Below are 24,683 nucleotides of genomic sequence, written 5' to 3' on the forward strand. Positions count from 1 at the left end.
CCAGGGTCGAGACACCATTCCAAGAGTCCCCCAGATGTGTCAGTCCATTCCAGAGGAACCTGTTTTCCCTGCACTGCCTTGACGTTCAAGCCGTGGATCGACTCCCACCACGTGTGCACGTGGGACAGCCCTGTGGGAAAGCCTCGTGGGAAAGCCTCGTGGGAAAGACTCGAGGGAAAACCATAGATCCTTTGATCCACGCGGCGGACTGCGTGACACTGCTGCTACCGCTCTGGAGGAAAGCGCAAGTGCATGCCCGCATTCGAGACGAGGACTGACTCCCCTGGGGAGACTCCAGAAGTACCCCAAGATCCATGTCAGCACTGGAGAGGAATCCTCAGGTTCCGGCCCCGACTCCACACAAGGTCTTAGGCCCCGGCATCGACGGGAGAGGAATCCCGAGAGGCCCCCGAGGAACTCGCATGGGGACTGGCCTTTCCTGAGGCCACCAGAGGGTGTCCCTGAGGTCCCCGTCGTAAGTCGAGAGCACCTGCCGCAACTCGAGAAAATCCAGGAGGTTTTGCCCTCCAGGCCAGATGAGGCCCATTTCCGCTGAGGCTTCTCGAGGCCAATCACATCTAACCACTGGAACTTCCAAAGGGTCCTTCACACCATTGCTGCAACTCAAGAAGTTCCCCGACATACCCGTCTCCACTCGAGAGGAAGCACGTGGGTTCCCGCACACATCCAGGGGAGCCCCGTTTCCGCCTCCTAGCTCGAGATGAGGGATCCTTTCCCTGTTTCGTAGGGAAAGAATTCCCGGCGTTCCCGTCGCATCTCAAGAGGAGGCGCTCTCCACAGGAAAGGCGAGAGGAACTCCAGGGTCGAGACACCATTCCAAGAGTCCCCCAGATGTGTCAGTCCATTCCAGAGGAACCTGTTTTCCCTGCACTGCCTTGACGTTCAAGCCGAGGATCGACTCCCACCACGTGTGCACGTGGGACAGCCCTGTGGGAAAGCCTCGTGGGAAAGCCTCTTGGGAAAGACTCGAGGGAAAACCATAGATCCTTTGATCCACGCGGCGGACTGCGTGACACTGATGCTACAGCTCTGGAGGAAAGCACAAGTGCATGCCCGCATTCGAGACGAGGACTGACTCCCCTGGGGAGACTCCAGAAGTACCCCAAGATCCATGTCAGCACTGGAGAGGAATCCTCAGGTTCCGGCCCCGACTCCACACAAGGTCTTAGGCCCCGGCATCGACGGGAGAGGAATCCCGAGAGGCCCCCGAGGAACTCGCATGGGGACTGGCCTTTCCTGAGGCCACCAGAGCGGGTCCCTGAGGTCCCCGTCGTAAGTCGAGAGCACCTGCCGCAACTCGAGAAAATCCAGGAGGTTTTGCCCTCCAGGCCAGATGAGGCCCATTTCCGCTGAGGCTTCTCGAGGCCAATCACATCTAACCACTGGAACTTCCAAAGGGTCCTTCACACCATTGCTGCAACTCAAGAAGTTCCCCGACATACCCGTCTCCACTCGAGAGGAAGCACGTGGGTTCCCGCACACATTCAGGGGAGCCCCGTTTCCGCCTCCTAGCTCGAGATGAGGGATCCCTTCCCTGTTTCGTAGGGAAAGAATTCCCGGCGTTCCCGTCGCATCTCAAGAGGAGGCGCTCTCCACAGGAAAGGCGAGAGGAACTCCAGGGTCGAGACACCATTCCAAGAGTCCCCCAGATGTGTCAGTCCATTCCAGAGGAACCTGTTTTCCCTGCACTGCCTTGACGTTCAAGCCGAGGATCGACTCCCACCACGTGTGCACGTGGGACAGCCCTGTGGGAAAGCCTCGTGGGAAAGCCTCGTGGGAAAGACTCGAGGGAAAACCATAGATCCTTTGATCCACGCGGCGGACTGCGTGACACTGCTGCTACCGCTCTGGAGGAAAGCGCAAGTGCATGCCCGCATTCGAGACGAGGACTGACTCCCCTGGGGAGACTCCAGAAGTACCCCAAGATCCATGTCAGCACTGGAGAGGAATCCTCAGGTTCCGGCCCCGACTCCACACAAGGTCTTAGGCCCCGGCATCGACGGGAGAGGAATCCCGAGACGCCCCCGAGGAACTCGCATGGGGACTGGCCTTTCCTGAGGCCACCAGAGCGGTTCCCTGAGGTCCCCGTCGTAAGTCGAGAGCACCTGCCGCAACTCGAGAAAATCCAGGAGGTTTTGCCCTCCAGGCGAGATGAGGCCCATTTCCGCTGAGGCTTCTCGAGGCCAATCACATCTAACCACTGGAACTTCCAAAGGGTCCTTCACACCATTGCTGCAACTCAAGAAGTTCCCCGACATACCCGTCTGCACTCGAGAGGAACCACATGGGGTCCCTCACAGATCCAGGGGAGCCCCGTTTCCGCCTCCTAGCTCGAGATGAGGGATCATTCCCTGTTTCGTAGGGAAAGAATTCCCGGCGTTCCAGTCGCATCTCAAGAGGAGGCGCTCTCCACAGGAAAGGCGAGAGGAACTCCAGGGTCGTGACACCATTCCAAGAGTCCCCCAGATGTGTCAGTCCATTCCAGAGGAACCTGTTTTCCCTGCACTGCCTTGACGTTCAAGCCGAGGATCGACTCCCACCACGTGTGCACGTGGGACAGCCCTGTGGGAAAGCCTCGTGGGAAAGCCTCGTGGGAAAGACTCGAGGGAAAACCATAGATTCTTTGAACCACGCAGCGGACTGCGTGACACTGCTGCTACCGCTCTGGAGGAAAGCGCAAGTGCATGCCCACATTCGAGACGAGGACTGACTCCCCTGGGGAGACTCCAGAAGTACCCCAAGATCCATGTCAGCACTGGAGAGGAATCCTCAGGTTCCGGCCCCGACTCCACACAAGGTCTTAGGCCCCGGCATCGACGGGAGAGGAATCCCGAGAGGCCCCCGAGGAACTCGCATGGGGACTGGCCTTTCCTGAGGCCACCAGAGCGGATCCCTGAGGTCCCCGTCGTAAGTCGAGAGCACCTGCCGCAACTCGAGAAAATCCAGGAGGTTTTGCCCTCCAGGCCAGATGAGGCCCATTTCCGCTGAGGCTTCTCGAGGCCAATCACATCTAACCACTGGAACTTCCAAAGGGTCCTTCACACCCTTGCTGCAACTCAAGAAGTTCCCCGACATACCCGTCTCCACTCGAGAGGAAGCACATGGGTCCCGCACACATCCAGGGGAGCCCCGTTTCCGCCTCCTAGCTCGAGATGAGGGATCCTTTCCCTGTTTCGTAGGGAAAGAATTCCCGGCGTTCCCGTCGCATCTCAAGAGGAGGCGCTCTCCACAAGAAAGGCGAGAGGAACTCTAGGGTCGTGACACCATTCCAAGAGTCCCCCAGATGTGTCAGTCCATTCCAGAGGAACCTGTTTTCCCTGCACTGCCTTGACGTTCAAGCCGAGGATCGACTCCCACCACGTGTGCACGTGGGACAGCCCTGTGGGAAAGCCTCGTGGGAAAGCCTCGTGGGAAAGACTCGAGGGAAAACCATAGATCCTTTGATCCACGCGGCGGACTGCGTGACACTGCTGCTACCGCTCTGGAGGAAAGCGCAAGTGCATGCCCGCATTCGAGACGAGGACTGACTCCCCTGGGGAGACTCCAGAAGTACCCCAAGATCCATGTCAGCACTGGAGAGGAATCCTCAGGTTCCGGCCCCGACTCCACACAAGGTCTTAGGCCCCGGCATCGACGGGAGAGGAATCCCGAGAGGCCCCCGAGGAACTCGCATGGGGACTGGCCTTTCCTGAGGCCACCAGAGCGGGTCCCTGAGGTCCCCGTCGTAAGTCGAGAGCACCTGCCGCAACTCGAGAAAATCCAGGAGGTTTTGCCCTCCAGGCCAGATGAGGCCCATTTCCGCTGAGGCTTCTCGAGGCCAATCACATCTAACCACTGGAACTTCCAAAGGGTCCTTCACACCATTGCTGCAACTCAAGAAGTTCCCCGACATACCCGTCTCCACTCGAGAGGAAGCACGTGGGTTCCCGCACACATCCAGGGGAGCCCCGTTTCCGCCTCCTAACTCGAGATGAGGGATCCTTTCCCTGTTTCGTAGGGAAAGAATTCCCGGCATTCCCGTCGCATCTCAAGAGGAGGCGCTCTCCACAGGAAAGGCGAGAGGAACTCCAGGGTCGAGACACCATTCCAAGAGTCCCCCAGATGTGTCAGTCCATTCCAGAGGAACCTGTTTTCCCTGCACTGCCTTGACGTTCAAGCCGAGGATCGACTCCCACCACGTGTGCACGTGGGACAGCCCTGTGGGAAAGCCTCGTGGGAAAGCCTCGTGGGAAAGACTCGAGGGAAAACCATAGATCCTTTGATCCACGCGGCGGACTGCGTGACACTGCTGCTACCGCTCTGGAGGAAAGCGCAAGTGCATGCCCGCATTCGAGACGAGGACTGACTCCCCTGGGGAGACTCCAGAAGTACCCCAAGATCCATGTCAGCACTGGAGAGGAATCCTCAGGTTCCGGCCCCGACTCCACACAAGGTCTTAGGCCCCGGCATCGACGGGAGAGGAATCCCGAGAGGCCCCCGAGGAACTCGCATGGGGACTGGCCTTTCCTGAGGCCACCAGAGGGTGTCCCTGAGGTCCCCGTCGTAAGTCGAGAGCACCTGCCGCAACTCGAGAAAATCCAGGAGGTTTTGCCCTCCAGGCCAGATGAGGCCCATTTCCGCTGAGGCTTCTCGAGGCCAATCACATCTAACCACTGGAACTTCCAAAGGGTCCTTCACACCATTGCTGCAACTCAAGAAGTTCCCCGACATACCCGTCTCCACTCGAGAGGAAGCACGTGGGTTCCCGCACACATCCAGGGGAGCCCCGTTTCCGCCTCCTAGCTCGAGATGAGGGATCCTTTCCCTGTTTCGTAGGGAAAGAATTCCCGGCGTTCCCGTCGCATCTCAAGAGGAGGCGCTCTCCACAGGAAAGGCGAGAGGAACTCCAGGGTCGAGACACCATTCCAAGAGTCCCCCAGATGTGTCAGTCCATTCCAGAGGAACCTGTTTTCCCTGCACTGCCTTGACGTTCAAGCCGAGGATCGACTCCCACCACGTGTGCACGTGGGACAGCCCTGTGGGAAAGCCTCGTGGGAAAGCCTCTTGGGAAAGACTCGAGGGAAAACCATAGATCCTTTGATCCACGCGGCGGACTGCGTGACACTGATGCTACAGCTCTGGAGGAAAGCACAAGTGCATGCCCGCATTCGAGACGAGGACTGACTCCCCTGGGGAGACTCCAGAAGTACCCCAAGATCCATGTCAGCACTGGAGAGGAATCCTCAGGTTCCGGCCCCGACTCCACACAAGGTCTTAGGCCCCGGCATCGACGGGAGAGGAATCCCGAGAGGCCCCCGAGGAACTCGCATGGGGACTGGCCTTTCCTGAGGCCACCAGAGCGGGTCCCTGAGGTCCCCGTCGTAAGTCGAGAGCACCTGCCGCAACTCGAGAAAATCCAGGAGGTTTTGCCCTCCAGGCCAGATGAGGCCCATTTCCGCTGAGGCTTCTCGAGGCCAATCACATCTAACCACTGGAACTTCCAAAGGGTCCTTCACACCATTGCTGCAACTCAAGAAGTTCCCCGACATACCCGTCTCCACTCGAGAGGAAGCACGTGGGTTCCCGCACACATTCAGGGGAGCCCCGTTTCCGCCTCCTAGCTCGAGATGAGGGATCCCTTCCCTGTTTCGTAGGGAAAGAATTCCCGGCGTTCCCGTCGCATCTCAAGAGGAGGCGCTCTCCACAGGAAAGGCGAGAGGAACTCCAGGGTCGAGACACCATTCCAAGAGTCCCCCAGATGTGTCAGTCCATTCCAGAGGAACCTGTTTTCCCTGCACTGCCTTGACGTTCAAGCCGAGGATCGACTCCCACCACGTGTGCACGTGGGACAGCCCTGTGGGAAAGCCTCGTGGGAAAGCCTCGTGGGAAAGACTCGAGGGAAAACCATAGATCCTTTGATCCACGCGGCGGACTGCGTGACACTGCTGCTACCGCTTTGGAGGAAAGCGCAAGTGCATGCCCGCATTCGAGACGAGGACTGACTCCCCTGGGGAGACTCCAGAAATACCCCAAGATCCATGTCAGCACTGGAGAGGAATCCTCAGGTTCCGGCCCCGACTCCACACAAGGTCTTAGGCCCCGGCATCGACGGGAGAGGAATCCCGAGACGCCCCCGAGGAACTCGCATGGGGACTGGCCTTTCCTGAGGCCACCAGAGCGGTTCCCTGAGGTCCCCGTCGTAAGTCGAGAGCACCTGCCGCAACTCGAGAAAATCCAGGAGGTTTTGCCCTCCAGGCGAGATGAGGCCCATTTCCGCTGAGGCTTCTCGAGGCCAATCACATCTAACCACTGGAACTTCCAAAGGGTCCTTCACACCATTGCTGCAACTCAAGAAGTTCCCCGACATACCCGTCTGCACTCGAGAGGAACCATATGGGGTCCCTCACAGATCCAGGGGAGCCCCGTTTCCGCCTCCTAGCTCGAGATGAGGGATCATTCCCTGTTTCGTAGGGAAAGAATTCCCGGCGTTCCAGTCGCATCTCAAGAGGAGGCGCTCTCCACAGGAAAGGCGAGAGGAACTCCAGGGTCGTGACACCATTCCAAGAGTCCCCCAGATGTGTCAGTCCATTCCAGAGGAACCTGTTTTCCCTGCACTGCCTTGACGTTCAAGCCGAGGATCGACTCCCACCACGTGTGCACGTGGGACAGCCCTGTGGGAAAGCCTCGTGGGAAAGCCTCGTGGGAAAGACTCGAGGGAAAACCATAGATTCTTTGAACCACGCAGCGGACTGCGTGACACTGCTGCTACCGCTCTGGAGGAAAGCGCAAGTGCATGCCCACATTCGAGACGAGGACTGACTCCCCTGGGGAGACTCCAGAAGTACCCCAAGATCCATGTCAGCACTGGAGAGGAATCCTCAGGTTCCGGCCCCGACTCCACACAAGGTCTTAGGCCCCGGCATCGACGGGAGAGGAATCCCGAGAGGCCCCCGAGGAACTCGCATGGGGACTGGCCTTTCCTGAGGCCACCAGAGCGGATCCCTGAGGTCCCCGTCGTAAGTCGAGAGCACCTGCCGCAACTCGAGAAAATCCAGGAGGTTTTGCCCTCCAGGCCAGATGAGGCCCATTTCCGCTGAGGCTTCTCGAGGCCAATCACATCTAACCACTGGAACTTCCAAAGGGTCCTTCACACCCTTGCTGCAACTCAAGAAGTTCCCCGACATACCCGTCTCCACTCGAGAGGAAGCACATGGGTCCCGCACACATCCAGGGGAGCCCCGTTTCCGCCTCCTAGCTCGAGATGAGGGATCCTTTCCCTGTTTCGTAGGGAAAGAATTCCCGGCGTTCTCGTCTCATCTCAAGAGGAGGCGCTCTCCACAGGAAAGGCGAGAGGAACTCCAGGGTCGTGCCACCATTCCAAGAGTCCCCCAGATGTGTCAGTCCATTCCAGAGGAACCTGTTTTCCCTGCACTGCCTTGACGTTCAAGCCGAGGATCGACTCCCACCACGTGTGCACGTGGGACAGCCCTGTGGGAAAGCCTCGTGGGAAAGCCTCGTGGGAAAGACTCGAGGGAAAACCATAGATCCTTTGATCCACGCGGCGGACTGCGTGACACTGCTGCTACCGCTCTGGAGGAAAGCGCAAGTGCATGCCCGCATTCGAGACGAGGACTGACTCCCCTGGGGAGACTCCAGAAGTACCCCAAGATCCATGTCAGCACTGGAGAGGAATCCTCAGGTTCTGGCCCCGACTCCACACAAGGTCTTAGGCCCCGGCATCGACGGGAGAGGAATCCCGAGAGGCCCCCGAGGAACTCGCATGGGGACTGGCCTTTCCTGAGGCCACCAGAGCGGGTCCCTGAGGTCCCCGTCGTAAGTCTAGAGCACCTGCCGCAACTCGTGAAAATCCAGGAGGTTTTGCACTCCAGGCGAGATGAGGCCCATTTCCACTGAGGCTTCTCGAGGCTAATCACGTCTAACCACTGGAACTTCCAAAGGGTCCTTCACACCCTTGCTGCAATTCAAGAAGTTCCCCGACATACCCGTCTCCACTCGAGAGGAAGCACGTGGGTCCCGCACACATCCAGGGGAGCCCCGTTTCCGCCTCCTAGCTCGAGATGAGGGATCCTTTCCCTGTTTCGTAGGGAAAGAATTCCCGGCGTTCCCGTCGCATCTCAAGAGGAGGCGCTCTCCACAGGAAAGGCGAGAGGAACTCCAGGGTCGTGACACCATTCCAAGAGTCCCCCAGATGTGTCAGTCCATTCCAGAGGAACCTGTTTTCCCTGCACTGCCTTGACGTTCAAGCCGAGGATCGACTCCCACCACGTGTGCACGTGGGACAGCTCTGTGGGAAAGCCTCGTGGGAAAGCCTCGTGGGAAAGACTCGAGGGAAAACCATAGATCCTTTGATCCACGCGGCGGACTGCGTGACACTGCTGCTACCGCTCTGGAGGAAAGCGCAAGTACATGCCCGCATTCGAGATGAGGACTGACTCCCCTGGGGAAACTCCAGAAGTACCCCAAGATCCATGTCAGCATTGGAGAGGATTCCTCAGGTTCCGGCCCCGACTCCACACAAGGTCTTAGGCCCCGGCATCGACGGGAGAGGAATCCCGAGAGGCACCCGAGGAACTCGCATGGGGACTGGCCTTTCCTGAGGCCACCAGAGCGGGTCCCTGAGGTCCCCGTCGTAAGTCGAGAGCACCTGCCGCAACTCGAGAAAATCCAGGAGGTTTTGCCCTCCAGGCCAGATGAGGCCCATTTCCACTGAGGCTTCTCGAGGCCAATCACATCTAACCACTGGAACTTCCAAAGGGTCCTTCACACCATTGCTGCAACTCAAGAAGTTCCCCGACATACCCGTCTCCACTCGAGAGGAAGCACGTGGGTTCCCGCACACATCCAGGGGAGCCCCGTTTCCGCCTCCTAGCTCGAGATGAGGGATCCTTTTCCTGTTTCGTAGGGAAAGAATTCCCGGCGTTCCCGTCGCATCTCAAGAGGAGGCGCTCTCCACAGGAAGGCGAGAGGAACTCCAGGGTCGACACACCATTCCAAGAGTCCCCCAGATGTGTCAGTCCATTCCAGAGGAACCTGTTTTCCCTGCACTGCCTTGACGTTCAAGCCGAGGATCGACTCCCACCACGTGTGCACGTGGGACAGCCCAGTGGGAAAGCCTCGTGGGAAAGCCTCTTGGGAAAGACTCGAGGGAAAACCATAGATCCTTTGATCCACGCGGCGGACTGCGTGACACTGATGCTACCGCTCTGGAGGAAAGTGCAAGTGCATGCCCGCATTCGAGAGGAGGACTGACTCCCCTGGGGAGACTACAGAAGTACCCCAAGATCCATGTCAGCACTGGAGAGGAATCCTCAGGTTCCGGCCCCGACTCCACACAAGGTCTTAGGCCCCGGCATCGACGGGAGAGGAATCCCGAGACGCCCCCGAGGAACTCGCATGGGGACTGGCCTTTCCTGAGGCCACCAGAGCGGGTCCCTGAGGTCCCCGTCGTAAGTCGAGAGCACCTGCCGCAATTCGAAAAAATCCAGGAGGTTTTGCCCTCCAGGCGAGATGAGGCCCATTTCCGCTGAGGCTTCTCGAGGCCAATCACATCTAACCACTGGAACTTCCAAAGGGTCCTTCACACCATTGCTGCAACTCAAGAAGTTCCCCGACATACCCGTCTGCACTCGAGAGGAAGCATGTGGGGTCCCGCACACATCCAGGGGAGCCCCGTTTCCGCCTCCTAGCTCGAGATGAGGGATCCTTTCCCTGTTTCGTAGGGAAAGAATTCCCGGCGTTCCCGTCGCATCTCAAGAGGAGGCGCTCTCCACAAGAAAGGCGAGAGGAACTCTAGGGTCGTGACACCATTCCAAGAGTCCCCCAGATGTGTCAGTCCATTCCAGAGGAACCTGTTTTCCCTGCACTGCCTTGACGTTCAAGCCGAGGATCGACTCCCACCACGTGTGCACGTGGGACAGCCCTGTGGGAAAGCCTCGTGGGAAAGCCTCGTGGGAAAGACTCGAGGGAAAACCATAGATCCTTTGATCCACGCGGCGGACTGCGTGACACTGCTGCTACCGCTCTGGAGGAAAGCGCAAGTGCATGCCCGCATTCGAGACGAGGACTGACTCCCCTGGGGAGACTCCAGAAGTACCCCAAGATCCATGTCAGCACTGGAGAGGAATCCTCAGGTTCCGGCCCCGACTCCACACAAGGTCTTAGGCCCCGGCATCGACGGGAGAGGAATCCCGAGAGGCCCCCGAGGAACTCGCATGGGGACTGGCCTTTCCTGAGGCCACCAGAGCGGGTCCCTGAGGTCCCCGTCGTAAGTCGAGAGCACCTGCCGCAACTCGAGAAAATCCAGGAGGTTTTGCCCTCCAGGCCAGATGAGGCCCATTTCCGCTGAGGCTTCTCGAGGCCAATCACATCTAACCACTGGAACTTCCAAAGGGTCCTTCACACCATTGCTGCAACTCAAGAAGTTCCCCGACATACCCGTCTCCACTCGAGAGGAAGCACGTGGGTTCCCGCACACATCCAGGGGAGCCCCGTTTCCGCCTCCTAACTCGAGATGAGGGATCCTTTCCCTGTTTCGTAGGGAAAGAATTCCCGGCATTCCCGTCGCATCTCAAGAGGAGGCGCTCTCCACAGGAAAGGCGAGAGGAACTCCAGGGTCGAGACACCATTCCAAGAGTCCCCCAGATGTGTCAGTCCATTCCAGAGGAACCTGTTTTCCCTGCACTGCCTTGACGTTCAAGCCGAGGATCGACTCCCACCACGTGTGCACGTGGGACAGCCCTGTGGGAAAGCCTCGTGGGAAAGCCTCGTGGGAAAGACTCGAGGGAAAACCATAGATCCTTTGATCCACGCGGCGGACTGCGTGACACTGCTGCTACCGCTCTGGAGGAAAGCGCAAGTGCATGCCCGCATTCGAGACGAGGACTGACTCCCCTGGGGAGACTCCAGAAGTACCCCAAGATCCATGTCAGCACTGGAGAGGAATCCTCAGGTTCCGGCCCCGACTCCACACAAGGTCTTAGGCCCCGGCATCGACGGGAGAGGAATCCCGAGACGCCCCCGAGGAACTCGCATGGGGACTGGCCTTTCCTGAGGCCACCAGAGCGGGTCCCTGAGGTCCCCGTCGTAAGTCGAGAGCACCTGCCGCAACTCGAGAAAATCCAGGAGGTTTTGCCCTCCAGGCGAGATGAGGCCCATTTCCGCTGAGGCTTCTCGAGGCCAATCACATCTAACCACTGGAACTTCCAAAGGGTCCTTCACACCATTGCTGCAACTCAAGAAGTTCCCCGACATACCCGTCTCCACTCGAGAGGAAGCACGTGGGTTCCCGCACACATCCAGGGGAGCCCCGTTTCCGCCTCCTAGCTCGAGATGAGGGATCCTTTCCCTGTTTCGTAGGGAAAGAATTCCCGGCGTTCCCGTCGCATCTCAAGAGGAGGCGCTCTCCACAGGAAAGGCGAGAGGAACTCCAGGGTCGACACACCATTCCAAGAGTCCCCCAGATGTGTCAGTCCATTCCAGAGGAACCTGTTTTCCCTGCACTGCCTTGACGTTCAAGCCGAGGATCGACTCCCACCACGTGTGCACGTGGGACAGCCCTGTGGGAAAGCCTCGTGGGAAAGCCTCGTGGGAAAGACTCGAGGGAAAACCATAGATCCTTTGATCCACGCGGCGGACTGCGTGACACTGCTGCTACCGCTCTGGAGGAAAGCGCAAGTGCATGCCCGCATTCGAGACGAGGACTGACTCCCCTGGGGAGACTCCAGAAGTACCCCAAGATCCATGTCAGCACTGGAGAGGAATCCTCCGGTTCCGGCCCCGACTCCACACAAGGTCTTAGGCCCCGGCATCGACGGGAGAGGAATCCCGAGAGGCCCCCGAGGAACTCGCATGGGGACTGGCCTTTCCTGAGGCCACCAGAGCGGGTCCCTGAGGTCCCCGTCGTAAGTCGAGAGCACCTGCCGCAACTCGAGAAAATCCAGGAGGTTTTGCCCTCCAGGCCAGATGAGGCCCATTTCCGCTGAGGCTTCTCGAGGCCAATCACATCTAACCACTGGAACTTCCAAAGGGTCCTTCACACCATTGCTGCAACTCAAGAAGTTCCCCGACATACCCGTCTCCACTCGAGAGGAAGCACGTGGGTTCCCGCACACATCCAGGGGAGCCCCGTTTCCGCCTCCTAACTCGAGATGAGGGATCCTTTCCCTGTTTCGTAGGGAAAGAATTCCCGGCATTCCCATCGCATCTCAAGAGGAGGCGCTCTCCACAGGAAAGGCGAGAGGAACTCCAGGGTCGAGACACCATTCCAAGAGTCCCCCAGATGTGTCAGTCCATTCCAGAGGAACCTGTTTTCCCTGCACTGCCTTGACGTTCAAGCCGAGGATCGACTCCCACCACGTGTGCACGTGGGACAGCCCTGTGGGAAAGCCTCGTGGGAAAGCCTCGTGGGAAAGACTCGAGGGAAAACCATAGATCCTTTGATCCACGCGGCGGACTGCGTGACACTGCTGCTACCGCTCTGGAGGAAAGCGCAAGTGCATGCCCGCATTTGAGACGAGGACTGACTCCCCTGGGGAGACTCCAGAAGTACCCCAAGATCCATGTCAGCACTGGAGAGGAATCCTCAGGTTCCGGCCCCGACTCCACACAAGGTCTTAGGCCCCGGCATCGACGGGAGAGGAATCCCGAGAGGCCCCCGAGGAACTCGCATGGGGACTGGCCTTTCCTGAGGCCACCAGAGCGGGTCCCTGAGGTCCCCGTCGTAAGTCGAGAGCACCTGCCGCAACTCGAGAAAATCCAGGACGTTTTGCCCTCCAGGCCAGATGAGGCCCATTTCCGCTGAGGCATCTCGAGGCCAATCACATCTAACCACTGGAACTTCCAAAGGGTCCTTCACACCATTGCTGCAACTCAAGAAGTTCCCCGACATACCCGTCTCCACTCGAGAGGAAGCACGTGGGTTCCCGCACACATTCAGGGGAGCCCCGTTTCCGCCTCCTAGCTCGAGACGAGGGATCCCTTCCCTGTTTCGTAGGGAAAGAATTCCCGGCGTTCCCGTCGCATCTCAAGAGGAGGCGCTCTCCACAGGAAAGGCGAGAGGAACTCCAGGGTCGAGACACCATTCCAAGAGTCCCCCAGATGTGTCAGTCCATTCCAGAGGAACCTGTTTTCCCTGCACTGCCTTGACGTTCAAGCCGAGGATCGACTCCCACCACGTGTGCACGTGGGACAGCCCTGTGGGAAAGCCTCGTGGGAAAGCCTCGTGGGAAAGACTCGAGGGAAAACCATAGATCCTTTGATCCACGCGGCGGACTGCGTGACACTGCTGCTACCGCTCTGGAGGAAAGCGCAAGTGCATGCCCGCATTTGAGACGAGGACTGACTCCCCTGGGGAGACTCCAGAAGTACCCCAAGATCCATGTCAGCACTGGAGAGGAATCCTCAGGTTCCGGCCCCGACTCCACACAAGGTCTTAGGCCCCGGCATCGACGGGAGAGGAATCCCGAGACGCCCCCGAGGAACTCGCATGGGGACTGGCCTTTCCTGAGGCCACCAGAGCGGGTCCCTGAGGTCCCCGTCGTAAGTCGAGAGCACCTGCCGCAACTCGAGAAAATCCAGGAGGTTTTGCCCTCCAGGCCAGATGAGGCCCATTTCCGCTGAGGCTTCTCGAGGCTAATCACGTCTAACCACTGGAACTTCCAAAGGGTCCTTCACACCCTTGCTGCAACTCAAGAAGTTCCCCGACATACCCGTCTCCACTCGAGAGGAAGCACGTGGTGTCCCGCACACATCCAGGGGAGCCCCGTTTCCGCCTCCTAGCTCGAGATGAGGGATCCTTTCCCTGTTTCGTAGGGAAAGAATTCCCGGCGTTCCCGTCGCATCTCAAGAGGAGGCGCTCTCCACAGGAAAGGCGAGAGGAAATCCAGGGTCGTGCCACCATTCCAAGAGTCCCCCAGATGTGTCAGTCCGTTCCAGAGGAACCTGTTTTCCCTGCCCTGCCTTGACGTTCAAGCCGAGGATCGACTCCCACCACGTGTGCACGTGGGACAGCCCTGTGGGAAAGCCTCGTGGGAAAGCCTCATGGGAAAGACTCGAGGGAAAACCAAACATCCATTGATCCACGCGGCGGACTGGGTGACACTGCTGCTACCGCTCTGGAGGAAAGCGCAAGTGCATGCCCGCATTCGAGACGAGGACTCTCTCCCCTGGAGAGACTCCAGAAGTACCCCAAGATCCATGTCAGCACTGAAGAGGAATCCTCAGGTTCCGGCCCCGACTCCACACAAGGTCTTAGGCCCCGGCATCGACGGGAGAGGAATCCCGAGAGGCCCCCGTGGAACTCGCATGGGGACTGGCCTTTCCTGAGGCCACCAGAGCATTTCCCTGAGGTCCCCGTCGTAAGTCGAGAGCACCTGCCGCAACTCGAGAAAATCCAGGAGGTTTTGCCCTCCAGGCGAGATGAGGCCCATTTCCGCTGAGGCTTCTCGAGGCTAATCACGTCTAACCACTGGAACTTCCAAAGGGTCCTTCACACCCTTGCTGCAACTCAAGAAGTTCCCCGACATACCCGTCTCCACTCGAGAGGAAGCACGTGGGTCCCGCACACATCCAGGGGAGCCCCGTTTCCGCCTCCTAGCTCGAGATGAGGGATCCTTTCCCTGTTTCGTAGGGAAAGAATTCCCGGCGTTCCCGTCGCATCTCAAGAGGAGGCGCTCTCCACAGGAAAGGCGAGAGGAACTCCAGGGTCGTGCCACCATTCCAAGAGTCCCCCAGATGTGTCAGTCCATTCCATTGGAACCTGTTTTCCCTGCACTGCCTTGACGTTCAAGCCGAGGATCGACTCCCACCACGTGTGCACGTGGGACAGCCCTGTGGGAAAGCCTCGTGGGAAAGCCTGGTGGGAAAGACTCGAGGGAAAACCATAGATCATTTGATCCACGCGGCGGACTGCGTGACACTGCTGCTACCGCTCTGGAGGAAAGCGCAAGTGCATGCCCGCATTCGAGACGAGGACTGACTCCCCTGGGGAGACTCCAGAAGTACCCCAAGATCCATGTCAGCACTGGAGAGGAATCCTCAGGTTCCGGCCCCGACTCCACACAAGGTCTTAGGCCCCGGCATCGACGGGAGAGGAATCCCGAGAGGCCCCCGAGGAACTCGCATGGGGACTGGCCTTTCCTGAGGCCACCAGAGCGGGTCCCTGAGGTCCCCGTCGTAAGTCGAGAGCACCTGCCGCAACTCGAGAAAATCCAGGAGGTTTTGCCCTCCAGGCGAGATGAGGCCCATTTCCGCTGAGGCTTCTCGAGGCTAATCACGTCTAACCACTGGAACTTCCAAAGGGTCCTTCACACCCTTGCTGCAACTCAAGAAGTTCCCCGACATACCCGTCTCCACTCGAGAGGAAGCACGTGGGTCACCCACACATCCAGGGGAGCCCCGTTTCCGCCTCCTAGCTCGAGATGAGGGATCCTTTCCCTGTTTCGTAGGGAAAGAATTCCCGGCGTTCCCGTCGCATCTCAAGAGGAGGCGCTCTCCACAGGAAAGGCGAGAGGAACTCCAGGGTCGTGCCACCATTCCAAGAGTCCCCCAGATGTGTCAGTCCATTCCAGAGGAACCTGTTTTCCCTGCACTGCCTTGACGTTCAAGCCGAGGATCGACTCCCACCACGTGTGCACGTGGGACAGCCCTGTGGGAAAGCCGCGTGGGAAAGCCTGGTGGGAAAGACTCGAGGGAAAACCATAGATCCTTTGATCCAAGCGGCGGACTGCGTGACACTGCTACTACCGCTCTGGAGTAAAGCGCAAGTGCATGCCCGCATTCGAGACGAGGACTGACTCCCCTGGGGAGACTCCAGAAGTACCCCAAGATCCATGTCAGCACTGGAGAGGAATCCTCAGGTTCCGGCCCCGACTCCACACAAGGTCTTAGGCCCCGGCATCGACGGGAGAGGAATCCCGAGAGGCCCCCGAGGAACTCGCATGGGGACTGGCCTTTCCTGAGGCCACCAGAGCGGGTCCCTGAGGTCCCCGTCGTAAGTCGAGAGCACCTGCCGCAACTCCAGAAAATCCAGGAGGTTTTGCCCTCCAGGCGAGATGAGGCCCATTTCCGCTGAGGCTTCTCGAGGCTAATCACGTCTAACCACTGGAACTTCCAAAAGGTCCTTCACACCATTGCTGCAACTCAAGAAGTTCCCCGAGATACCCGTCTCCACTCGAGAGGTAGCACGTGGGTTCCCGCACACATCCAGGGGAGCCCCGTTTCCGCCTCCTAGCTCGAGATGAGGGATCCCTTCCCTGTTTCGTAGGGAAAGAATTCCCGGCGTTCCCGTCGCATCTCAAGAGGAGGCGCTCTCCACAGGAAAGGCGAGAGGAACTCCAGGGTCATGCCACCATTCCAAGAGTCCCCCAGATGTGTCAGTCCATTCCAGAGGAACCTGTTTTCCCTGCACTGCCTTGACGTTCAAGCCGAGGATCGACTCCCACCACGTGTGCACGTGGGACAGCCCTGTGGGAAAGCCTCGTGGGAAAGCCTCGTGGGAAAGACTCGAGGGAAAACCATAGATCCTTTGATCCACGCGGCGGACTGCGTGACACTGCTGCTACCGCTCTGGAGGAAAGCGCAAGTGCATGCCCGCATTCGAGACGAGGACTGACTCCCCTGGGGAGACTCCAGAAGTACCCCAAGATCCATGTCAGCACTGGAGAGGAATCCTCAGGTTCCGGCCCCGACTCCACACAAGGTCTTAGGCCCCGGCATCGACGGGAGAGGAATCCCGAGAGGCCCCCGAGGAACTCGCATGGGGACTGGCCTTTCCTGAGGCCACCAGAGCGGGTCCCTGAGGTCCCCGTCGTAAGTCGAGAGCACCTGCCGCAATTCGAGAAAGTCCAGGAGGTTTTGCCCTCCAGGCGAGATGAGGCCCATTTCCGCGGGGGCTTCTCGAGGCTAATCACGTCTAACCACTGGAACTTCCAAAGGGTCCTTCACACCCTTGCTGCAACTCAAGAAGTTCCCCGACATACCCGTCTCCACTCGAGAGGAAGCACGTGGGTCACCCACACATCCAGGGGAGCCCCGTTTCCGCCTCCTAGCTCGAGATGAGGGATCCTTTCCCTGTTTCCTAGGGAAAGAATTCCCGGCATTCCCGTCGCATCTCTAGAGGAGGCGCTCTCCACAGGAAAGGCGAGAGGAACTCCAGGGTCATGCCACCATTCCAAGAGTCCCCCAGATGTGTCAGTCCATTCCAGAGGAACCTGTTTTCCCTGCACTGCCTTGACGTTCAAGCCGAGGATCGACTCCCACCACGTGTGCACGTGGGACAGCCCTGTGGGAAAGCCTCGTGGGAAAGCCTCGTGGGAAAGACTCGAGGGAAAACCAAACATCCTTTGATCCACGCGGCGGAATGCGTGACACTGCTGCTACCGCTCTGGAGGAAAGCGCAAGTGCGTGCCCGCATTCGAGACGAGGACTGACTCCCCTGGGGAGACTCCAGAAGTACCCCAAGATCCATGTCAGCACTGGAGAGGAATCCTCAGGTTCCGGCCCCGACTCCACACAAGGTCTTAGGCCCCGGCATCGACGGGAGAGGAATCCCGAGAGGCCCCCGAGGAACTCGCATGGGGACTGGCCTTTCCTGAGGCCACCAGAGCGGGTCCCTGAGGTCCCCGTCGTAAGTCGAGAGCACCTGCCGCAATTCGAGAAAATCCAGGAGGTTTTGCCCTCCAGGCGAGATGAGGCCCATTTCCGCTGAGGCTTCTCGAGGCTAATCACGTCTAACCACTGGAACTTCCAAAGGGTCCTTCACACCGTTGCTGCAACTCAAGAAGTTCCCCGACATACCCGTCTCCACTCGAGAGGAAGCACGTGGGTCACCCACACATCCAGGGGAGCCCCGTTTCCGCCTCCTAGCTCGAGATGAGGGATCCTTTCCCTGTTTCCTAGGGAAAGAATTCCCGGCGTTCCCGTCGCATCTCAAGAGGAGGCGCTCTCCACAGGAAAGGCGAGAGGAACTCCAGGGTCGTGCCACCATTCCAAGAGTCCCCCAGATGTGTCAGTCCATTCCAGAGGAACCTGTTTTCCCTGCACTGCCTTGACGTTCAAGCCGAGGATCGACTCCCACCACGTGTGCACGTGGGACAGCCCTGTGGGAAAGCCTCGTGGGAAAGCCTCGTGGGAAAGACTCGAGGGAAAACCAAACATCCTTTGATCCACGCGGCGGACTGCGTGACACTGCTGCTACCGCTCTGGAGGAAAGCGCAAGTGCATGCCCGCATTCGAGACGAGGACTGACTCCCCTGGGGAGACTCCAGAAGTACCCCAAGATCCATGTCAGCACTGGAGAGGAATCCTCAGGTTCCGGCCCCGACTCCACACAAGGTCTTAGGCCCCGGCATCGACGGGAGAGGAATCCCGAGAGGCCCCCGAGGAACTCGCATGGGGACTGGCCTTTCCTGAGGCCACCAGAGCGGGTCCCTGACGTCCCCGTCGTAAGTCGAGAGAACCTGCCGCAACTCGAGAAAATCCAGAAGGTTTTGCCCTCCAGGCGAGATGAGGCCCATTTCCGCTGAGGCTTCTCAAGGCCAATCACATCTAACCACTGGAACTTCGAAAGGGTCCTTCACACCCTTGCTGCAACTCAAGAAGTTCCCCGACATACCCGTCTCCACTCGAGAGGAAGCACGTGGTATCCCGCACACATCCAGGGGAGCCCCGTTTCCGCCTCCTAGCTCGAGATGAGGGATCCTTTCCCTGTTTCGTAGGGAATGAATTCCCGGCGTTCCCGTCGCATCTCAAGAGGAGGCGCTCTCCACAGGAAAGGCGAGAGGAACTCCAGGGTCGTGCCACCATTCCAAGAGTCCCCCAGATGTGTCAGTCCATTCCAGAGGAACCTGTTTTCCCTGCACTGCCTTGACGTTCAAGCCGAGGATCGACTCCCACCACGTGTGCACGTGGGACAGCCCTGTGGGAAAGCCTCGTGGGAAAGCCTCATGGGAAAGACTCGAGGGAAAAACATAGATCCTTTGATCCACGCGGCGGAATGCGTGACACTGCTGCTACCGCTCTGGAGGAAAGCGCAAGTGCATGCCCGCATTCGAGACGAGGACTGACTCCCCTGGGGAGACTCCAGAAGTACCCCAAGATCCATGTCAGCACTGGAGAGGAATCCTCAGGTTCCGGCCACGACTCCACACAAGGTCTTAGGCCCCGGCATCGACGGGAGAGGTATCCCGATACGCCCCCGAGGAACTCGCATGGGGACTGGCCTTTCCTGAGGCCACCAGAGCGGGTCCCTGAGGTCCCCGTCGTAAGTCGAGAGCACCTGCCGCAACTCGAGAAAATCTAGGAGGTTTTGCCCTCCAGGCCAGATGAGGCCCATTTCCGCTGAGGCTTCTCGAGGCCAATCACATCTAACCACTGGAACTTCCAAAGGGTCCTTCACACCATTGCTGCAACTCAAGAAGTTCCCCGACATACCCGTCTCCACTCGAGAGGAAGCACGTTGGTTCCCGCACCCATCCAGGGGAGCCCCGTTTCCGCCTCCTAGCTCGAGATGAGGGATCCCTTCTCTGTTTCGTAGGGAAAGAATTCCCGGCGTTCCCGTCGCATCTCAAGAGGAGGCGCTCTCCACAGGAAAGGCGAGAGGAACTCCAGGGTCGAGACACCATTCCAAGAGTCCCCCAGATGTGTCAGTCCATTCCAGAGGAACCTGTTTTCCCTGCACTGCCTTGACGTTCAAGCCGAGGATCGACTCCCACCACGTGTGCACGTGGGACAGCCCTGTGGGAAAGCCTCGTGGGAAAGACTCGAGTGAAAACCAAACATCCTTTGATCCACGCGGCGGACTGCGTGACACTGCTGCTACCGCTCTGGAGGAAAGCGCAAGTGCATGCCCGCATTCGAGACGAGGACTGACTCCCCTGGGGAGACTCCAGAAGTACCCCAAGATGCATGTCAGCACTGGAGAGGAATCCTCAGGTTCCGGCCCCGACTCCACACAAGGTCTTAGGCCCCGGCATCGACGGGAGAGGAATCCCGAGAGGCCCCCGAGGAACTCGCATGGGGACTGGCCTTTCCTGAGGCCACCAGAGCGGGTCCCTGAGGTCCCCGTCGTAAGTCGAGAGCACCTGCCGCAACTCGAGAAAATCCAGGAGGTTTTGCCCTCCAGGCGAGATGAGGCCCATTTCCGCTGAGGCTTCTCGAGGCTAATCACGTCTAACCACTGGAACTTCCAAAGGGTCCTTCACACCATTGCTGCAACTCAAGAAGTTCCCCGACATACCCGTCTCCACTCGAGAGGAAGCACGTGGTGTCCCGCACACATCCAGGGGAGCCCCGTTTCCGCCTCCTAGCTCGAGATGAGGGATCCTTTCCCTGTTTCGTAGGGAAAGAATTCCCGGCGTTCCCGTCGCATCTCAAGAGGAGGCGCTCTCCACAGGAAAGGCGAGAGGAACTCCAGGGTCGCGCCACCATTCCAAGAGTCCCCCAGATGTGTCAGTCCGTTCCAGAGTAACCTGTTTTCCCTGCACTGCCTTGACGTTCAAGCCGAGGATCGACTCCCACCACGTGTGCACGTGGGACAGCCCTGTGGGAAAGCCTCGTGGGAAAGCCTCATGGGAAAGACTCGAGGGAAAACCAAACATCCTTTGATCCACGCGGCGGACTGCGTGACACTGCTGCTACCGCTCTGGAGGAAAGCGCAAGTGCATGCCCGCATTCGAGACGAGGACTGACTCCCCTGGGGAGACTCCAGAAGTACCCCAAGATCCATGTCAGCACTGGAGAGGAATCCTCAGGTTCCGGCCCCGACTCCACACAAGGTCTTAGGCCCCGGCATCGACGGGAGAGGAATCCCGAGAGGCCCCCGAGGAACTCGCATGGGGACTGGCCTTTCCTGAGGCCACCAGAGCGGGTCCCTGAGGTCCCCGTCGTAAGTCGAGAGCACCTGCCGCAATTCGAGAAAATCCAGGAGGTTTTGCCCTCCAGGCGAGATGAGGCCCATTTCCGCGGGGGCTTCTCGAGGCTAATCACGTCTAACCACTGGAACTTCCAAAGGGTCCTTCACACCCTTGCTGCAACTCAAGAAGTTCCCCGACATACCCGTCTCCACTCGAGAGGAAGCACGTGGGTCACCCACACATCCAGGGGAGCCCCGTTTCCGCCTCCTAGCTCGAGATGAGGGATCCTTTCCCTGTTTCCTAGGGAAAGAATTCCCGGCATTCCCGTCGCATCTCTAGAGGAGGCGCTCTCCACAGGAAAGGCGAGAGGAACTCCAGGGTCATGCCACCATTCCAAGAGTCCCCCAGATGTGTCAGTCCATTCCAGAGGAACCTGTTTTCCCTGCACTGCCTTGACGTTCAAGCCGAGGATCGACTCCCACCACGTGTGCACGTGGGACAGCCCTGTGGGAAAGCCTCGTGGGAAAGCCTCGTGGGAAAGACTCGAGGGAAAACCAAACATCCTTTGATCCACGCGGCGGAATGCGTGACACTGCTGCTACCGCTCTGGAGGAAAGCGCAAGTGCGTGCCCGCATTCGAGACGAGGACTGACTCCCCTGGGGAGACTCCAGAAGTACCCCAAGATCCATGTCAGCACTGGAGAGGAATCCTCAGGTTCCGGCCCCGACTCCACACAAGGTCTTAGGCCCCGGCATCGACGGGAGAGGAATCCCGAGAGGCCCCCGAGGAACTCGCATGGGGACTGGCCTTTCCTGAGGCCACCAGAGCGGGTCCCTGAGGTCCCCGTCGTAAGTCGAGAGCACCTGCCGCAATTCGAGAAAATCCAGGAGGTTTTGCCCTCCAGGCGAGATGAGGCCCATTTCCGCTGAGGCTTCTCGAGGCTAATCACGTCTAACCACTGGAACTTCCAAAGGGTCCTTCACACCGTTGCTGCAACTCAAGAAGTTCCCCGACATACCCGTCTCCACTCGAGAGGAAGCACGTGGGTCACCCACACATCCAGGGGAGCCCCGTTTCCGCCTCCTAGCTCGAGATGAGGGATCCTTTCCCTGTTTCCTAGGGAAAGAATTCCCGGCGTTCCCGTCGCATCTCAAGAGGAGGCGCTCTCCACAGGAAAGGCGAGAGGAACTCCAGGGTCGTGCCACCATTCCAAGAGTCCCCCAGATGTGTCAGTCCATTCCAGAGGAACCTGTTTTCCCTGCACTGCCTTGACGTTCAAGCCGAGGATCGACTCCCACCACGTGTGCACGTGGGACAGCCCTGTGGGAAAGCCTCGTGGGAAAGCCTCGTGGGAAAGACTCGAGGGAAAACCAAACATCCTTTGATCCACGCGGCGGACTGCGTGACACTGCTGCTACCGCTCTGGAGGAAAGCGCAAGTGCATGCCCGCATTCGAGACGAGGACTGACTCCCCTGGGGAGACTCCAGAAGTACCCCAAGATCCATGTCAGCACTGGAGAGGAATCCTCAGGTTCCGGCCCCGACTCCACACAAGGTCTTAGGCCCCGGCATCGACGGGAGAGGAATCCCGAGAGGCCCCCGAGGAACTCGCATGGGGACTGGCCTTTCCTGAGGCCACCAGAGCGGGTCCCTGACGTCCCCGTCGTAAGTCGAGAGAACCTGCCGCAACTCGAGAAAATCCAGAAGGTTTTGCCCTCCAGGCGAGATGAGGCCCATTTCCGCTGAGGCTTCTCAAGGCCAATCACATCTAACCACTGGAACTTCCAAAGGGTCCTTCACACCCTTGCTGCAACTCAAGAAGTTCCCCGACATACCCGTCTCCACTCGAGAGGAAGCACGTGGTATCCCGCACACATCCAGGGGAGCCCCGTTTCCGCCTCCTAGCTCGAGATGAGGGATCCTTTCCCTGTTTCGTAGGGAATGAATTCCCGGCGTTCCCGTCGCATCTCAAGAGGAGGCGCTCTCCACAGGAAAGGCGAGAGGAACTCCAGGGTCGTGCCACCATTCCAAGAGTCCCCCAGATGTGTCAGTCCATTCCAGAGGAACCTGTTTTCCCTGCACTGCCTTGACGTTCAAGCCGAGGATCGACTCCCACCACGTGTGCACGTGGGACAGCCCTGTGGGAAAGCCTCGTGGGAAAGCCTCATGGGAAAGACTCGAGGGAAAAACATAGATCCTTTGATCCACGCGGCGGAATGCGTGACACTGCTGCTACCGCTCTGGAGGAAAGCGCAAGTGCATGCCCGCATTCGAGACGAGGACTGACTCCCCTGGGGAGACTCCAGAAGTACCCCAAGATCCATGTCAGCACTGGAGAGGAATCCTCAGGTTCCGGCCACGACTCCACACAAGGTCTTAGGCCCCGGCATCGACGGGAGAGGTATCCCGATACGCCCCCGAGGAACTCGCATGGGGACTGGCCTTTCCTGAGGCCACCAGAGCGGGTCCCTGAGGTCCCCGTCGTAAGTCGAGAGCACCTGCCGCAACTCGAGAAAATCTAGGAGGTTTTGCCCTCCAGGCCAGATGAGGCCCATTTCCGCTGAGGCTTCTCGAGGCCAATCACATCTAACCACTGGAACTTCCAAAGGGTCCTTCACACCATTGCTGCAACTCAAGAAGTTCCCCGACATACCCGTCTCCACTCGAGAGGAAGCACGTGGGTTCCCGCACCCATCCAGGGGAGCCCCGTTTCCGCCTCCTAGCTCGAGATGAGGGATCCCTTCTCTGTTTCGTAGGGAAAGAATTCCCGGCGTTCCCGTCGCATCTCAAGAGGAGGCGCTCTCCACAGGAAAGGCGAGAGGAACTCCAGGGTCGAGACACCATTCCAAGAGTCCCCCAGATATGTCAGTCCATTCCAGAGGAACCTGTTTTCCCTGCACTGCCTTGACGTTCAAGCCGAGGATCGACTCCCACCACGTGTGCACGTGGGACAGCCCTGTGGGAAAGCCTCGTGGGAAAGACTCGAGTGAAAACCAAACATCCTTTGATCCACGCGGCGGACTGCGTGACACTGCTGCTACCGCTCTGGAGGAAAGCGCAAGTGCATGCCCGCATTCGAGACGAGGACTGACTCCCCTGGGGAGACTCCAGAAGTACCCCAAGATGCATGTCAGCACTGGAGAGGAATCCTCAGGTTCCGGCCCCGACTCCACACAAGGTCTTAGGCCCCGGCATCGACGGGAGAGGAATCCCGAGAGGCCCCCGAGGAACTCGCATGGGGACTGGCCTTTCCTGAGGCCACCAGAGCGGGTCCCTGAGGTCCCCGTCGTAAGTCGAGAGCACCTGCCGCAACTCGAGAAAATCCAGGAGGTTTTGCCCTCCAGGCGAGATGAGGCCCATTTCCGCTGAGGCTTCTCGAGGCTAATCACGTCTAACCACTGGAACTTCCAAAGGGTCCTTCACACCCTTGCTGCAACTCAAGAAGTTCCCCGACATACCCGTCTCCACTCGAGAGGAAGCACGTGGGTCACCCACACATCCAGGGGAGCCCCGTTTCCGCCTCCTAGCTCGAGATGAGGGATCCTTTCCCTGTTTCCTAGGGAAAGAATTCCCGGCGTTCCCGTCGCATCTCAAGAGGAGGCGCTCTCCACAGGAAAGGCGAGAGGAACTCCAGGGTCGTGCCACCATTCCAAGAGTCCCCCAGATGTGTCAGTCCATTCCAGAGGAACCTGTTTTCCCTGCACTGCCTTGACGTTCAAGCCGAGGATCGACTCCCACCACGTGTGCACGTGGGACAGCCCTGTGGGAAAGCCTCGTGGGAAAGCCTCGTGGGAAAGACTCGAGGGAAAACC

This window comes from Ovis canadensis, chromosome 25, assembly GCF_042477335.2.
Source record: "Ovis canadensis isolate MfBH-ARS-UI-01 breed Bighorn chromosome 25, ARS-UI_OviCan_v2, whole genome shotgun sequence".
NCBI classification, from domain to species: domain Eukaryota; kingdom Metazoa; phylum Chordata; class Mammalia; order Artiodactyla; family Bovidae; genus Ovis; species Ovis canadensis.